Source organism: Aethina tumida, chromosome 2 (genome assembly GCF_024364675.1).
Source record: "Aethina tumida isolate Nest 87 chromosome 2, icAetTumi1.1, whole genome shotgun sequence".
Lineage (NCBI taxonomy): Eukaryota > Metazoa > Arthropoda > Insecta > Coleoptera > Nitidulidae > Aethina > Aethina tumida.
The window spans coordinates 27,492,318-27,508,006 of NC_065436.1; the positions used below are offsets into that span (position 1 = coordinate 27,492,318).

General features: G+C 29.2%; 1 protein-coding gene across 5 annotated transcripts in view; it reads right to left on the bottom strand.

Moving 5' to 3' along the window:
- Positions 1-15,689, bottom strand: part of LOC109595352 (glycogen-binding subunit 76A-like) — a 51,651-nt gene that overhangs the window by 14,690 nt on the left and 21,272 nt on the right. Inside the window, exons 2-3 of one of the 5 annotated variants that reach the window (XM_049963586.1) lie at positions 15,269-15,356; positions 3,137-3,151 (exon numbers count right to left, since the gene is read on the bottom strand). The gene's annotated coding sequence lies outside the window, so the exon portion shown is untranslated. Of the gene's footprint in view, positions 1-3,136; positions 3,158-8,991; positions 9,184-15,268; positions 15,357-15,689 lie in introns of those variants that run through there. The other 4 variants (XM_049963590.1, XM_049963588.1, XM_049963589.1 and 1 more) reach the window with 4 other exon arrangements.

Here is a 15,689-nt window from a genome sequence, read left to right on the forward strand (position 1 = left end):
TTGGCATTTTAAATTTTCCCTTAAACATCACTTAACCGGCCATAAATTACGGTACCAGGACAGCGTATGGAAGTATAAATCAGCAGTGAATAGTGCGATTTTTGAAATGCCTTCGGACTATCACCTTGTGCAGTCATTGAGTGGGTACTTTTTTTTAACCTCGGGTACGTGCTTGATGAGTATTAAGTCAGGAGATTGTAAAGTTCAAAGATCTCGTCACCCCGGAAAAAATCCTAGATGCTGGTACGTGGCCAGTTCACCGGATTCGTTCCCTCGACACGAGCAGGCCACGACACAGGTGCCACACATGAAGCACGTTATAATTTGCTCGGAATTTGATTTGGAATGGGGTTTAAGTAATTGGCTCTTTTTACCAGGCACCGAATGGTACTCGACCGTCTTGTGAGCTGGAGAGGGGAATCGTGCCTCTAACCGATGGTGGTCCAAACCGTGTAATTTTATCAAATATGGTATATAGAAGTAGTACTGCCTAATGGTTGGAAATTAGTCACTCAATTACGGGCACTTTACTATCTATTATCCCAGGTTTCTATTCTGTGTTTTGATTTACCCCAAAAACCATGTAATTTTCTATTATTCTAGTATTTTTTCCAAAATTAGTACCGTTAATGATAACACCACTCAACAAATATTTATATATTTTTCCTCTAAACGTTTTATATAATTTATTATTAAGATTTCAATCAAGAAACAAAATGCAAGAATAACGAGGTTACCTGTTCTTTTGTAGATGTTGAGTGTGGTTTGTACTCTTAGTCATTTTCTCTCTTAAGAAACCAACAGTAATACCCCATCATCTCTACGCAGTCAATTCAACATCACTTAATTTTTTTTATCAAATTTCTCATTCTTTTTTGGGATCAACGAGAAGTATATTCTTCACGTTAGCTTGGCGTGAAATAATTTAATCTCTTTGAAACCACTCTATTTTATAATAACTTTGACTGGCTCGATTGTCCCAAAATCACACAAAACATTAAACTTAATAAATCTACCCTGAAGCCTTAGTAACATCCATAAGACTTTTAGGTCACATATCTGCCACTTATAAGCTTCATATCTTATTGAACTTAGAATCAGTGACATACTTTCATATGTTTCTTTCAGTCAATAGCAAACGAAAGAGGAATAGAGAAACTTTTGTCGCCATCAGGAACCAAAACTACCCTTAAACTAAAAAAATCATAATTTAAAAATTTAACCTAACTGTAAACTGGTGTAAATTGGTGATAATTGGCGGCTGTACTAAATCAACCTTGAGAAAATACGGAAATTAAAGTAAAATTTCATCTTAATTGGGGACCACGTGGACCGCAATTATCCCATCAAAAAGCCAAACATCGGAAACGTCTTTAATTGATTATTTCAACGTCAACGAATTTTATAGGGTAATTTATATTTTAATAAACAGCCAATTTAGGACCAATTGAGCTGACGAAAATTTATTGTCGCTTTATTTAATATGTCTGTGACTGTTGTGGAGCATTCGTGACGTATTTTATGATGTATATCTGCGCATATTTTATATTTCCATCCAGCCAAGAGATTTTTATCAACGACAAACGTAAATAATTAATAACAATCTTGCCATCTTAAGACTTTAAGTTATGATCAGCTCTAGGATGTTTTACGAACATATGCAGCAAATTGTTATCGAGCATTAATGCATGCTAAACATATGTAAATTCCACGGTAATATTTCCGCAAATTGTTTATAAAACGTATCAGGCGCTACTGGAAACTGCTGTCACTAATTACGTGGGTATAGTGACCGTTTAATCAAGAAACGAGAACCGGCTACTTTCATTTCGACCCGACTTCCTCATGGCTCCGCAATTTGCAAATCCTTGAATCGGTTGAAAACGTACAAAAGAATCCTGCTGAACACGAAGATCGATAATGTCGACCTTAAACTCTCGAACTCCAGCATCAAGGCCAAGTTCAAAATAATTCAGGCCCCGCTTATTTTAAAAACAAATTGTGAAAATTGCAGAAACTGGGTTAGATATTATTTTTAATGCGAGGTTGGACGAAAACCAATTAACTTATGAAATAACAATTCAAACAGTTGTTTTTGTTTATGGATGCGTAAAATGGCCAGTTTATGTACTTGTCAATTGTGAAGTTGCAACGACCATTGCTGTGTTAATTAATGCATTTAATGAGAATTTTCAACGTTTTATGAGGATTGCAAAAGTGATAGATTTGTAAGATATTTAATTTAGTGTCACTTAAAAAATTGTCGTATTAAGTTACAACGACAAGATTCCGTGGGAAGCAACACGTTTTCTGTAATATAATATTGTTTATTTATGTCCATTTTTATTACATAATTCATCAATTATAGAAAAATTTTCGAAAAACTTGTATTAATGTTCTGGAAATTAAACATAAACATGATAGTCAGTCAAAGTTTGATATATTTAAATGATAACAAATTTTTATATTTTCCTTCCATCATAAATTAAATTAATAATGTGCAAATTGACCCAAATTATAATTTAAACTAGAACACATTAACTAGATAAAAATATGGCAAAAAGCATCACCAATTAATTAAGCCTTAAAATTAATTTAAAAATTATCAATTAAAAAGTTAAGTAAATCACATCACAAAAAATAAAAAATATGCATCAGTTATCTTCAGTTAGTTAAATTCTGTATTAGCACAAAATCTGTTAATTAGATAACCCTTTATCTAAACATGTTTTGTCTAAATTTGAAGGCACGGAGTGTGCAAACTTCTTGATAAATAAACACAATATCACTTAAGCTGTGCGGGAACACCAAACAAATCACGTAAGGTTGTTTGTTTTAGTGTGAAATTATCGTCAGAGCGTTAAAATAACGTTGCAAAAATCTGACGTATTAGCCAAAAAAGGGGTCAATCCCCAATAGTTTTAATTGCCTTCGAATGCGAGTTGTGTGCAGATAAAACAAAATCAAAGGTTAGCTTCTGCCAGTAATCAACAGACTATTATTAGAAAATTTATGTTCTTATTAATCGATTCATTAATTTTGATTTGCGTGCTAAAAATTTTCCTTTACGAAACAGACGACTTATTTGTGCAAGCTCACTACTCACCAGTTTATTGGTCTGGTTTATGTAACTCACCTTATTTAAGTAAACCTGAAACAAATTAATGTTTTATTAATAATACAACTTTTTTTGGGTACATTTTGAAATGTTTAAGGGTGCCACAGGTAGTTTGGTCTATTTATAAAATGTATTTTGGCGATCCACTTTTGTGAGACATTGACCTTTGTGAGGTATGGGAAAATGTAATCTGAACACGTGTAACGATGCGAATCTTTAAGGGGCCTCTCAAACGGAAAAGCTCGAAAATATAACAAAGAGGATCGACAGGTATCCAAAAATATTAACACAATTCTTTATCGGCAGAATAAAAATGTTTGAGGAATATATTTCTTTGAAGAATATTTTATAAGTCGAAAAAAGTTATACGCAATAACGTCAGTGAGAATTACATGTTTTTTATTTGATAACTCCAATGTCTTGATAATTTGGGCAAAATATTTGTTAATACCTGAGATTCTTTTTCAATTGACCAGAGTATAAAATCGTATAAGTATCGACGTTAAATTTTAAGTAAAAAATCTGGTTTTGATCAGTATTCTAGGTAGGAAAGGATGGAATTCCATCAATTTCTATAAATGAAGGTTCGAATGAAAAAACTTAGGTACAAATCGAATTTGAAGCTCCAAAATCTATATACTGCACTACTATAACTTGATGATATAATCGCTGCAGAATTTTGAAAAAATCCCTTAAAAGACTCGAAAAAGTCACATTAATGGACTCTTGATGACATAACCAGAGTATGAAATATCGATGTTAAATTTTTAGTAATTGTTTTAAAAAATCTGTTTTTGATCAACATTCTGAGAGGGAGGAAAAGGATGATATTTCCTTATTTTCTATAAATGAAGAAACTAAGGTTGAAATTGAATTTAAATCTTCAAAAATTCCTACAAACGAATATATCATTTAGTTCTACAGCTTTGATTCCGAATCAGAATAGTTCGACAATATCAATGACACAGGTAGTGACAGATGATGAAAAAGCAGAATGGCAGGCCTGAGGAATTGGCTGAAAATCCATTATGTATTTTGCAGCCCTATTCAAAACGTATTAAAATAAAATATAATAATTTAAATGGCTTGTATTTTTTTATCATAACAAGACCTCTCATTAATCAAAGTTAACAAGCTTTTTTAAAATGCATACAAACATGTTTTTGTAACGTTAGGAAAAAATATTTGGCAACTCTATTAATAAATCAAATTTTAGAGGCATCCGTAAATTCAAATTTATCACACCAGTATTTTTTCACCAAATATGGCAACCACGTGGTCAAGATGTCATACAAAACGCTTGGATAAATTGAGGTTAAACAAAAAAAAAATAACATCACATTGATAGACCTTATTGATGAGACAATTTCTAAAAACATTGAACTTTCAAAGGAAAAAGACACTGGGCCTCAAATAGAATATGATATTTGGAAAATTGCCAAAATTATACTACAATACGTTTCTTTCAACGAGTTTCGTCAATTGGAAGACAATACTGTAATTTTGAAATATACTATTGTCGAGCTCTACATATTTGGTTCTGGGCCTCCATAATTCGATAATATGGCATTATATTAACAGTGACATGATGGAAGATATTTTGCGGGTACAATTGCAGTAACCTTGGAAGTCATTGGTTGGAAAGACATTAAGCGTTTTGCACTCCTATTTAAACTATAAGATAAAATATAATAGTTTATTACGTCTTGTTTTTTAATCTTATCAAAAACTCTTCAGTCAGTCAAAATTAACAAGTTTTTTTATAAAATTTATACAAACATATGATTGCATAACATGTGATGGAAACTTTGGTCAAATAAATGTACATTTACATTTGATAAGACGCACTTCTTCCATGGCAAGTCAAGTACAAAAATGGAAACCAACTTGAGACGCTTAGGGGGGTCAATAACTCGCCCGTTCAAAAATCCTACTTAAAATTATTGAATGGTAAATATAAACTGGAAAGTAAATTGAAACGTTTTAATATGTCTGAGTTAATTTTAAATCAAATAAAACGTTGGAAATGCACGAAGTACACGTATACTGTTACAGTGCCCAATTTTAAATAATTTTTTTTGAAAAAAAATTCAGGAATAATAACTCAATTTAATTTACAAATTCAATAAATCACACCCATGTGATTCAAGTTTTGCCAATTTTAAAAAAACATTTTTATATCACGGGCTAATATTTTTAGTCACGAACGATCTATTTAAAATAATATCAAGACTCAAATAAAACCTGTCTACGTGACTGCCAAGCAATAATTTTTGCGCCGTTCCTGATGAAATAACATTTTTCCCCAAACCATGTGATTTAGAAGTGTAAATATTTTCATTGGATGAAAATGATAATCGTAATGCGTTAGCCTAGGACAATCAAATCAAAAATAGATTACCGTAATCAAAACATAATCGATTGTTTGTTTGATATTTACGTACCGCAATAAACTAAAAAGCCGGCTGATTTACGGTCCCGAGTCTGGAGAAATCCGCACAAAATTTTGCGCCACTACGGCATTATCATAATTTAAATCGGGAGTGTTTGGGGCCCGTTTGACTTACGTCGAACAAATCACTTTTTGACCCGACCTTTGTTAGCGGTATATCGGGTAGGTGTTTTTACAGAACCAATCAAAATTCAATATGCACTACTGCGAGTGATTTGTCTCTGCCATTAAAACAATAAGTAACCTCGAGTGCAGATGAGATCTGCAATTGTCTTAGGATTTTATCCACGCAACGATAACAATAAGACGACAACGCGGCAATAAAATCGTACAATGGTGCCGCATATTATGGCATTTCTTATTTTTACTATTTTTAATGGTACTTTATTAATTACGATCGCCGGACATGTTTAATGCGATTTCCTGAAAATTAATAGGCGCAGCCCCGAGCCAATCTGATCCGTTCGTACGTTTCTTTTCCAGTTTGATGCATGGTTATTAATGTACTCGTGTTGGGTTTCTGAGAAACGTCACAAGTGGACATTTACATAAGTACTTGTGTTTTCCATTGATGTGTGCTGAAATAGATTTATGGGAATTTGATTTTTATAAGTTGCCATTATCCATTTATCATTGGCGGAGTGCGGCGTGCGGCCTTAATCGATGCGGATAGTGACAAGCAGAAAATCTAAACATAAACAGCATGTTGTTTAGATTATAACGCCATGTTTCATTCATTGGAGAGATTTGAGAAGATAAGAAGTGTGTTTTCGATATTTTTTCCAATTTTTTGACGTTTGAAGCATGCACTTCACATTGCTAGTTGTTCCTTGTTGCTTAATGATCAACAAATAGTGATAAGTTGTGGCAACATTTTGGGCAATTAGTGTTGTTGAATTTGCTGGTACGTGTGGAGGAACAGACAAATAAATATATCTATGGGTTATCCGGAAAAATCAGGAATTTTGATAACAAATTGCTGGCTATAGTCCAAATTGTTGTGTGGAAAATTAAAAATGGGGTTACAACGATAAATTCTAAGCACGTGGAAATGGTGTAAAAATATATCTGAACAAATTTTACAGGAAAATTTTAAAAAATTATACTAAAATAAATGACATATTTAAATATTTTAAAAAAATGTTTAACATCAGTCAACGTTAATTCTTTATTTAAAACTTGTTTGTAATGTTTTACACAAAGTTTTAAGTACTATTTTTAAATAGAATATTTTACAGTATTTTGAAAAAAAAATTAGTAAAATGAACAGACAAATTTAAAAATTAATGGTGAAAAGTTTTATTATTTCAAATATTCAGAAAATTCTTTTGAAAAAAAAAATAAAGTCAAGTGTTTCTTTATTTAAACATGTTTTAAGCTTTTCTAAAAATTTAAAATTATGATTTTTAAAAGACAGTTTTCAATTTAAGACACATGAATAGATTTTTAAGAATAAATCATAAAAAATTTTATAATACATGTTTATTAAAATATAAGGAACATTAATCCGAAAAATCTTAGAAAAACTGAAGCTTTATTTACAGTTTATTTTTTTATAAATTTAAGTGTTACATTAATATATTTTTAATATTTAAACAAAATGAACAGTTAAATATTAAAAAAATAATAGTGAAATATTTTATAATAGAATTTATGTGTTTAAATATATGTCACTCTACTTTTAATCAAACCTATTTTTTATTTTATTTTAATTAATCAATAAATTATAAAATGCTCAGAAAAACTAAAGCTTTGAAGTCAAAGTAAATATTTCACTTAACTTTTTATACAAGTTATTTTTAAAATATCCAATTTTTTTTTGAAAATTTAATAAATGAAAAGGTACTCTATTCTTCAATTAATTTATATTAAAAAGTAATCAATAAATTGGAAAATTCTTAAAAAAAAACGAAACTTTGATATCAAAGTAATTTTTTTATTTTATATTTTGTTGTAACCTTTTTTAAAAAATTTTTAATATTATTTTAACACTAAATGTTTAAATATACAAGTTATTAGACTTTTAAGCAATTTCCAAGTTACAAAAAATTGGAAAATACTTAAAACTGAAGCTTAAAGTCAAAGAATATTTTTAGTGAAAATTAAATAAAAAATCAGTAAACTATTGAAAAATTAATAGTGAAATGTGTTTAAATAAGTAAGTTATCCTACTTTTAATCAATTTATTTAAAAAATAAGTAGTTATTGGTTATTTAAAAAATAACAAATTACTTAATGAGAAAATTTTTAGAAAAACCAAAGTGTTAAAATCAAAATAAATGTTACATTTAACACATTATTTTAAGGATTTATAAAAATTTAAATAGTGTTATTTTGAAAAACCATTATTTATTATTAATATTATTATTTTGAAAATTTAACTAAATGAACTGTTAACTTTTAATAAATTAATAATAAAATATTGTATTATACACTGGGTGTTTAAACATAGACATATTTTTATTAGTTTCATTAAAAAAATAATAAATCGATCAATTAGAATATTCTAATTTCTAATTTTCTAAAAATTAAACATTTAAAGTAAAGTAAATATAATAATGTAATAATTCCCATAATTTATAGATTTTTTTTATGGTTTGTTTGGTATTTTGAGAAAAATATAATAAAATAATTAAAATATTTTTTTAGACAATAATTTTGTTTCATTTATCCCAACAAAAAATATTTTATTAAAAAATAATAAATCAATCAATAGAAAATTCTTGGAAAAACTAAAGCTTTGAAGTTATGAAATTCTAAGTAATTAAAACGATTTATGGCTCTTAAATCCTATTAATAATTAGTACAAATTCTCTAAGAAGATATTGTATTAGGAAATACATATTATAATTATAATATCTGACATTAACTATTAACCTCAATTTTTTATGATCAATAAATTGAAAATTGATAAAAACATAAACTAAAACAATAGAGAGCATTAAAACGCACTTCTCAATTATAAAATTTCTATAAACAAATTAAGATTTTTGTTACTATACATTATTTTTACCATAACTAATTAACCTCAATCATTTTATATTCAATAGTTTGATAAAGACTCAAATCATTGCAAATCAATAAAGTCAATTGAAGTCTTCAAAAACACTTCAATTGCAAACAATGAACAAACGTAAATAAAAAAATTAAATTTAAAATTGAATTTAAAAGTGGTCGAAGTCTTGAAAATATTTTAGTAGTTTCATCAACAAAAAGATATAAATCAAATATAACAGCTTTGAACTTTTATGTAAAAATAAACTAATTGGGCTAAAGCTTTGAAGTTAAAACATGTTTTGTAAAAACAGTGAATTTAAAGTTTTTGATTCACATTAAAGCTTTTAAAACATTTACTTATTTAAAAAAATATATCTACAATGAAAGGACTGTAATAATATTTTCTTATTTGAAGCTTACTTACAGGGTTTTCCCTTCTTAGCACATACTACACAAATCCATAAACTAACACCGTTCACCAAATCCAATAAAATATATCACAAATCACACACTATCTCCAAAAAAAAAAGATAAATAAATAAAACGGTTTGTAATTTGTCCAAATTAATGTGTCACACTTAAAAGACTTCACGCACACGTCCACTGATGCGCGCCCGAAAGCGTCGGGTTTATTGAAAAAATCTCAAGCCGTATTTATATTTTTATACGGGGTCCGCATTTTATTCGGAGTGATTGTGTGTGCGTTGCCAGCGGTGAAGCGCATTATAAATAGACGGCATTAGACCCGGCATGCATCGGCATCGTGCGTGGCCACGGATAACACAAGCGACATCATCACTTCCAACAAAAGACGTCGATGCGACATTAATTACGTGTGAGGACATGAATGATGTCTCACTCGGACTAAGGAATTAATTAATGGACTCGTAATTGAAGGGGACCAACATTCTAGAACGGCCAGACTTGTTGATTTTTCTGGAGTTACGTACGGGAAATCTGGTACCGGCTAGAAACATGAATAACCATATTTACACAAGACTGTCAATAAAATAATTATAATACTCGTAGCCAAGATCAAACGGGTAGATGTAATTAAGGTTTGCCAGGAAATTTACAACATCTGACATTTGAAACACTTTAGTATCGCATTTTTCCTTTTGGATTATCTAATAGACAGATCAGATATTCATACATTATTTTAATTAAAAAGTATAGAAAGTAAACAAACGTTCCGACAATTTAAACTAAAGACTTAGAATTAACTTAAATTGATGAAATCTTGTTTGTAAACTAGTAACTTTATGGGATACACTAAATGTTAACATCTTAACATGATTGTTTACCATCATTAATCAACCATTAGTAGAAGTATAGATCAAATATTCTAGACGAATCTGTGGAAGATTTTACTGTATTTTAAATAATGTTTATTTGCCGTAAAAATAATTGTATTAAACCTACAGATTCAGAGGAAATCATCAGCATTGTATTAGTTTTTTAATTGTCTTCAACAATCTTAACATGTTTGTTTGTCATCACTAATCAACCATTAAGTAGAAGTATATATAAAATATTGTAAACGAATCTGTGAATGAACTTACTGTATTTTAAATAATGTTTATTTACCTTAAAATCAATTGTATTAAAACTTCAGATTCAAAGGAATCTGCAATGTGTTAGTTTTTCAATTAATTTCAACAATCTTAACATGATTGTTTGCCATCACTAATCAACCATTAAGTAGAAGTATACATCAAATATTCTAGACGAATCTGCGAATGAACTTACTGTATATTAAATAATGTTTATGTACTTTAAAATCAATTGTATTAAAACTAAAGATTCGGTGGAAAAGATCTGTATTGTATTAGTTTTTCAATTAACTTCAACCTTAACATAATTATTTACCATCATTAATCAACCATTAGTAGAAAAATACATCAAATATTCTAGACGAATTTGTGAATAATCTTACTGTATTATAATGTTTATTTATTGTGAATAATCTTACTGTATTAGTTTTTCAATTAACTTCAACAATTTAACATGATTTTGCCAACATTAATTAATTAACCACTAAGTAGAAGTATGTCAAATATTCCAGACATTATATTATTAGATTGGATATTATTATATTTTAAATAATGTTTATTTACCTTAAAATCAATTTTATTAAACTTTCAGATTCAGATAAAATTACCAGCATTGTATTATTTTTTTAAATTAACTTCAACAATCTTAACATGATGGTTTCCCACCACTAATCAACCATTAATTAGAAGTATACATCAAATATTCTAGACGAATCTATGGAATAACTATATTTCATATAATGTTTATTTACCTTAAAATCAATTGTATTAAACCTTCTGATTCAAAGGAAATCATCTCTATTAGATTAGTTTTTCAATTATCATCCATTACCTGAAGACATCTAAACACACTTCGAACATTTCAAAACATTATTGTGTTTACTCTAACTCTAAAACCTAATCTTTTAAAAGTAAAACTTGCTATTATATCAGCATCCGACAACCACAATATTTATGTTGGACCTACCTGGCAGTAAAATTCAAAAAACCTCAACATTTCCATACAGTCTAATGTTTTGTTTTTGACCCTTCGCTCGTTCCAAAAATAACACCTAGCCGGCAGTTCACCGATACAAGTGAATGTCTGAACAAATTCCGGACTTGCTGTTTGTTCTTGCACTTTCGCACGTTATAAAACTCTTCGTTTGAATAACTGCGGATGCCATTAAGTTAAAAGCTCACCCGTGGAAGGCACACATCGCAGCCGATTATGCGGTTTATATGTTTAATATTTGCCCAAACTTCAATCAGGTCGTGTCAACACGTTAGTTTTCCCATAAAGCGGTGCCTATAAATGTCATTAATGTTTACAACGCATTATTTTTGCGTATGTCGGACGAAGGTATACCAAACATTTGGTGTCAATTTTGGCAGTCAGGACGTTATGCGCATTTCGTCTCGATTTTATTTTGATCGCGGCCTTGAGTTTTATTTGGACCTAAATATAAATTACACGAATATTTCGGAATTGCCATTAACGACGCTCCGACGTGGCACCGTCAATTGATGGCAATTAAGGTGCTTCAGTGCCTTCCGAACCGGCAATTTGTGCACGGCCAATTGTTTTATCAAGTGCCACAGACTAACTAACAAGATTAATAAAAACGGGCGGATAATTTGCGACGGATGTGGAACAAAAAGGCATATATCACATTGTACAGTTACATTTTTCTTTTGCGGGTTCTATTTATAGAAAACGGGCTTAGACGGGTGTAATTGCGGTGCGACGGCATGTGAAATGCCTATGAATATGGTAATATATGTGGACATATTAATTAAGTGCATTTATATAACCGCATATTAAATTCCAATGTCTGTAATTGAAGGATATACATTTAAAATATTTTCCAGCCAGACAGTTTCATTTTAGAATTTCATTCTGTCTGCCCACTTATATATGCTAACAACAAATTAAACAGGTCAGCAAAATTTGAGTCGATTTGTTCAAAAACTTGTAGTTTAGGTACCACTTTCCAAATTTCATGATATATGGAACAGCTACCGATTTTTTCAATGACTTCCAAGGAGGTTTTGGATAAACAACAAATGTTTAGAAATTTTGGAGTATTTTTTAATTGTCAACAGTGTAATTTTAGATTCTATCAAATTTTCAAAATTATGCCTACTAAAATTAAACAGTTAGACAAAAATTTAACTTCAATTTTTATAAGAACTTTAAAGTTTATGTACACAAGAATAAAGAAACAAAATATAAACAGTTCCATTTTAAATTTCTGATTTAATTTTTTTTATTTTTGCTTTTAGTTGAAAAATATTTTCAGTTTCGACTACCTATTAATTTAAAGATTTTAACTAATATGTATTATATCTGACATTAACTATTAACCTCAATTTTTTTATGATCAAAGTTCGATACAGATACGAAGCGTAAACTGAAGCAATTGAGACAATTGAAGTCTTCAAAAAACAATTAGAAACTTTCTAGAAACATTCATTATACGTAAATTATGATTATAGTTAATATACATTATTTTTGACAAGAGCTAATTAACATCAATCTTTTTTAGTCAATATTTTGGTAAAGACTCGGAACATTGTTAACCAATTAAAACAATTGAAGCCCTAAAAAACACTTTTAGTTACAAACATTTTCTAGAAACATAGAACAAATGTAAATAAAATGATTAAATTGAAATTTAACTTACAAAGTAATCGAAATTTTGATAATATTTTTATTGTTTATTGTTGATATAAATAAGACGTACTAGAAAAGAGAAACTTTGAAGTTATAAACTTTTATGTAAAAATAAATATCTGACAAGCTAAAGCTTTGAAATTGTAGAGAAGGAATTGCTTTCCAAATGAGAATATTTAACCACAAATTAATCAGTTTTGAAAATTAACTTTATTTTTACAAAAACTTTAAAAGTTTAAGTACACCTTTTCAAAAAGCACAAGTAAACAAAAAAATTTTTATACATCTTTTTAAGACTTCATTTTTCAAAAGATTCTGTCCACTTAATCTGCTATCAACAAATTAAACAGTTCAGTAAAATTTATTTTACAATTTCAGACATGATTTTTGAATGTTTGATAAACGACTCTCTAGAAAATTTTGTTCGTGATATATCTGCAAAATATTTGCATTTTTTTATACTGAAGACTTCATTGTTCAGAGAATACGTTTAAATTTTGTCCAAACAATTTCAAAAAAAAACGGAAATCAAGAAATGGGACACTTCGAGTTTGCAACTTCATACATAAATTGTTGTTTGGTACCCATAAACAACTGTCAAAAAATTTTGGCTATACTACAAATATTTGAGTATTTTTATTAAATCGAAGGCTTCGTTTTTAACATAGTGCATTCAGATTTTGTCTAAACAATGTCCAAGGCCCAAAAGTGCAATTCCTAACAATAACAACCTAATAAAACAAAGTTGTTTATTGATTCACATCATAGAGGATTGGCCTGGTTTTCTATCAGTAATTAGCTGCAAGTTTACGGTCCCGAAGGTCAAACAATGTTTTCATAAACTGATCGCGCCTGAAAAGAAATTTCTTAGACTAGGTTATGTTATTTATTTTGTAAAGAACATATGGCGGTGCAGCACAGCCGCATTAATTACTGACCAACACAAATATTATCACCTTGTACTATTTGCATACATCTACTGGTTTACGATGCGGTTTATTCACGTGTCCGTCAATTGCTTTTATCAATGGATGTCACTAACGCACTTTTTATTGTCACGTGTTGATGGAATAATAATTAATTTTGTAACGACGATTAAAGTAACTATTAACGAGTGATTAATTTTTAATTGTATACATTTTTAGTACGTCCTAAACGGGCATTTACTAAAGAGGTCATCTTATAGTTTGCAAAAAAAAGTAATTGCATTTAAAATGACTATTAAAGTCCTAGATCATTTAACAAGCAATTTTTATAGGTTGCTCTTAGTTATTATATATAATTACTATGTAAATCTATAGACTATTTAAATATAAATTGGATTTTAACATTTCATAATGTAATTATTATTATTATTGTGTTTTTTATGTTTCGAGGCGAAAAATAAAATTTTAGAATATTAATTAACATCAGTGAAAATCTAATAAAAAAGTTTTATTAGATTAAATTTTTAGGATTTTAGTATAAGAAATTTAGTAAATGTAAATTGATTTGTGGATTTACAGTCAAATATTTAAAAAAAAATTCTTTCTCACCTTTACTTCTTAATTTTTCTAACTTACAAAATAGAAGGTTGACTTCTCTGAAAATCTAATAATAAACTTTTTAGGAATTTACACAAAAAATCAGTGGAAAAAAATAATATTTAAGAAATGTATTTGGGGAGAATTTAAATCATTGTAACATAAAAAAATTAAGAAATGAAAATTGATTTGTAAATTTGACGTCAAATAATTTACAATTATTTAATCACTTTAAGTTATTAATTTTATATAATAATTTAAAAAATTAATTGTAATTGTAATTTTACCCATTAAACTCAAGAGTATGCAACTCTTCATCGTAGAAACAACAACTTTTAATTTTTACAGTCAGTGTGTTTATAGATGTCATTAAATATTACACAGACAATAATAAACAAATTAATTAAATCTCAAGGAAATTATTTTATATTAACTGTAAATTAATTTTGTATTATAATAATAACGAACATATTAAGGAAATTTATCTGAGGTCGTAGCTGCATAAGAATTTTTACGCTTTATTTTATATATATATATAAACTTTGCTAAACAACATCTTATTACCTTATAAAGTAAGCAAAATCAATACATAGTTAATTCCCATCCTTTAACCACCAATGGCAAAATTTCTGCCAAGAAAATAACTGTTAGAAACGCAGATGCGCATTCAGAACCTCATATCCTGCCACCATCAATCAGACCATGAAAGATAGAGAAGCCATATTTAAGAATATCCAATTCCTTAACTCGATACAGTTTTATTTATAGCAACGAAGAAAAAAAAAGGATTGGGAATCGGTCGGCGACAATAATTGCAGAACCACGACATTTCGTTATGAAAGATTTTATTTGTGGTGTTGACCCGCTTCAACGGCGTTTATTTATTATAGAGCGCGTCGATAGACACCGTTGGAGATCGCGGAATGCCTTCAAATGGAATCCAGATTTTATCTAAAAGCTAGTTCTCACCCGCATATGGCAATTGCAATCCTGTTTGGATGTCGGGTAGATCAGCAGCGCCGTCCAATTTTTTTTTTAACGCTTCCACAACCTGAAACTAAAGAATTATTTTTAAAATGCGAAAAATCATAAATGCAAATCCATGTTTGCAAGCTGTGGCCGTGTGGAATGACAGGAGGTGATTTAATCAGATTAAAACAAAGAGTTGGGCGTAGCCGCTTTTAGACCATCACAACCAGACGTTGGTGTATATTTATAACGAAAATGTCTTCCATGAACCCTTTCTATGTTCTATTCGTAGAACATATCCCTGATGTGTGGGTATTATTATATGTAACGCCAACTAATTCGACCGATATGGACTAGGTGGAATTTTTCTAATGGTTGCGGGGATTTATATTGGTTTTAATGCTAGTGATTCAATAACTCA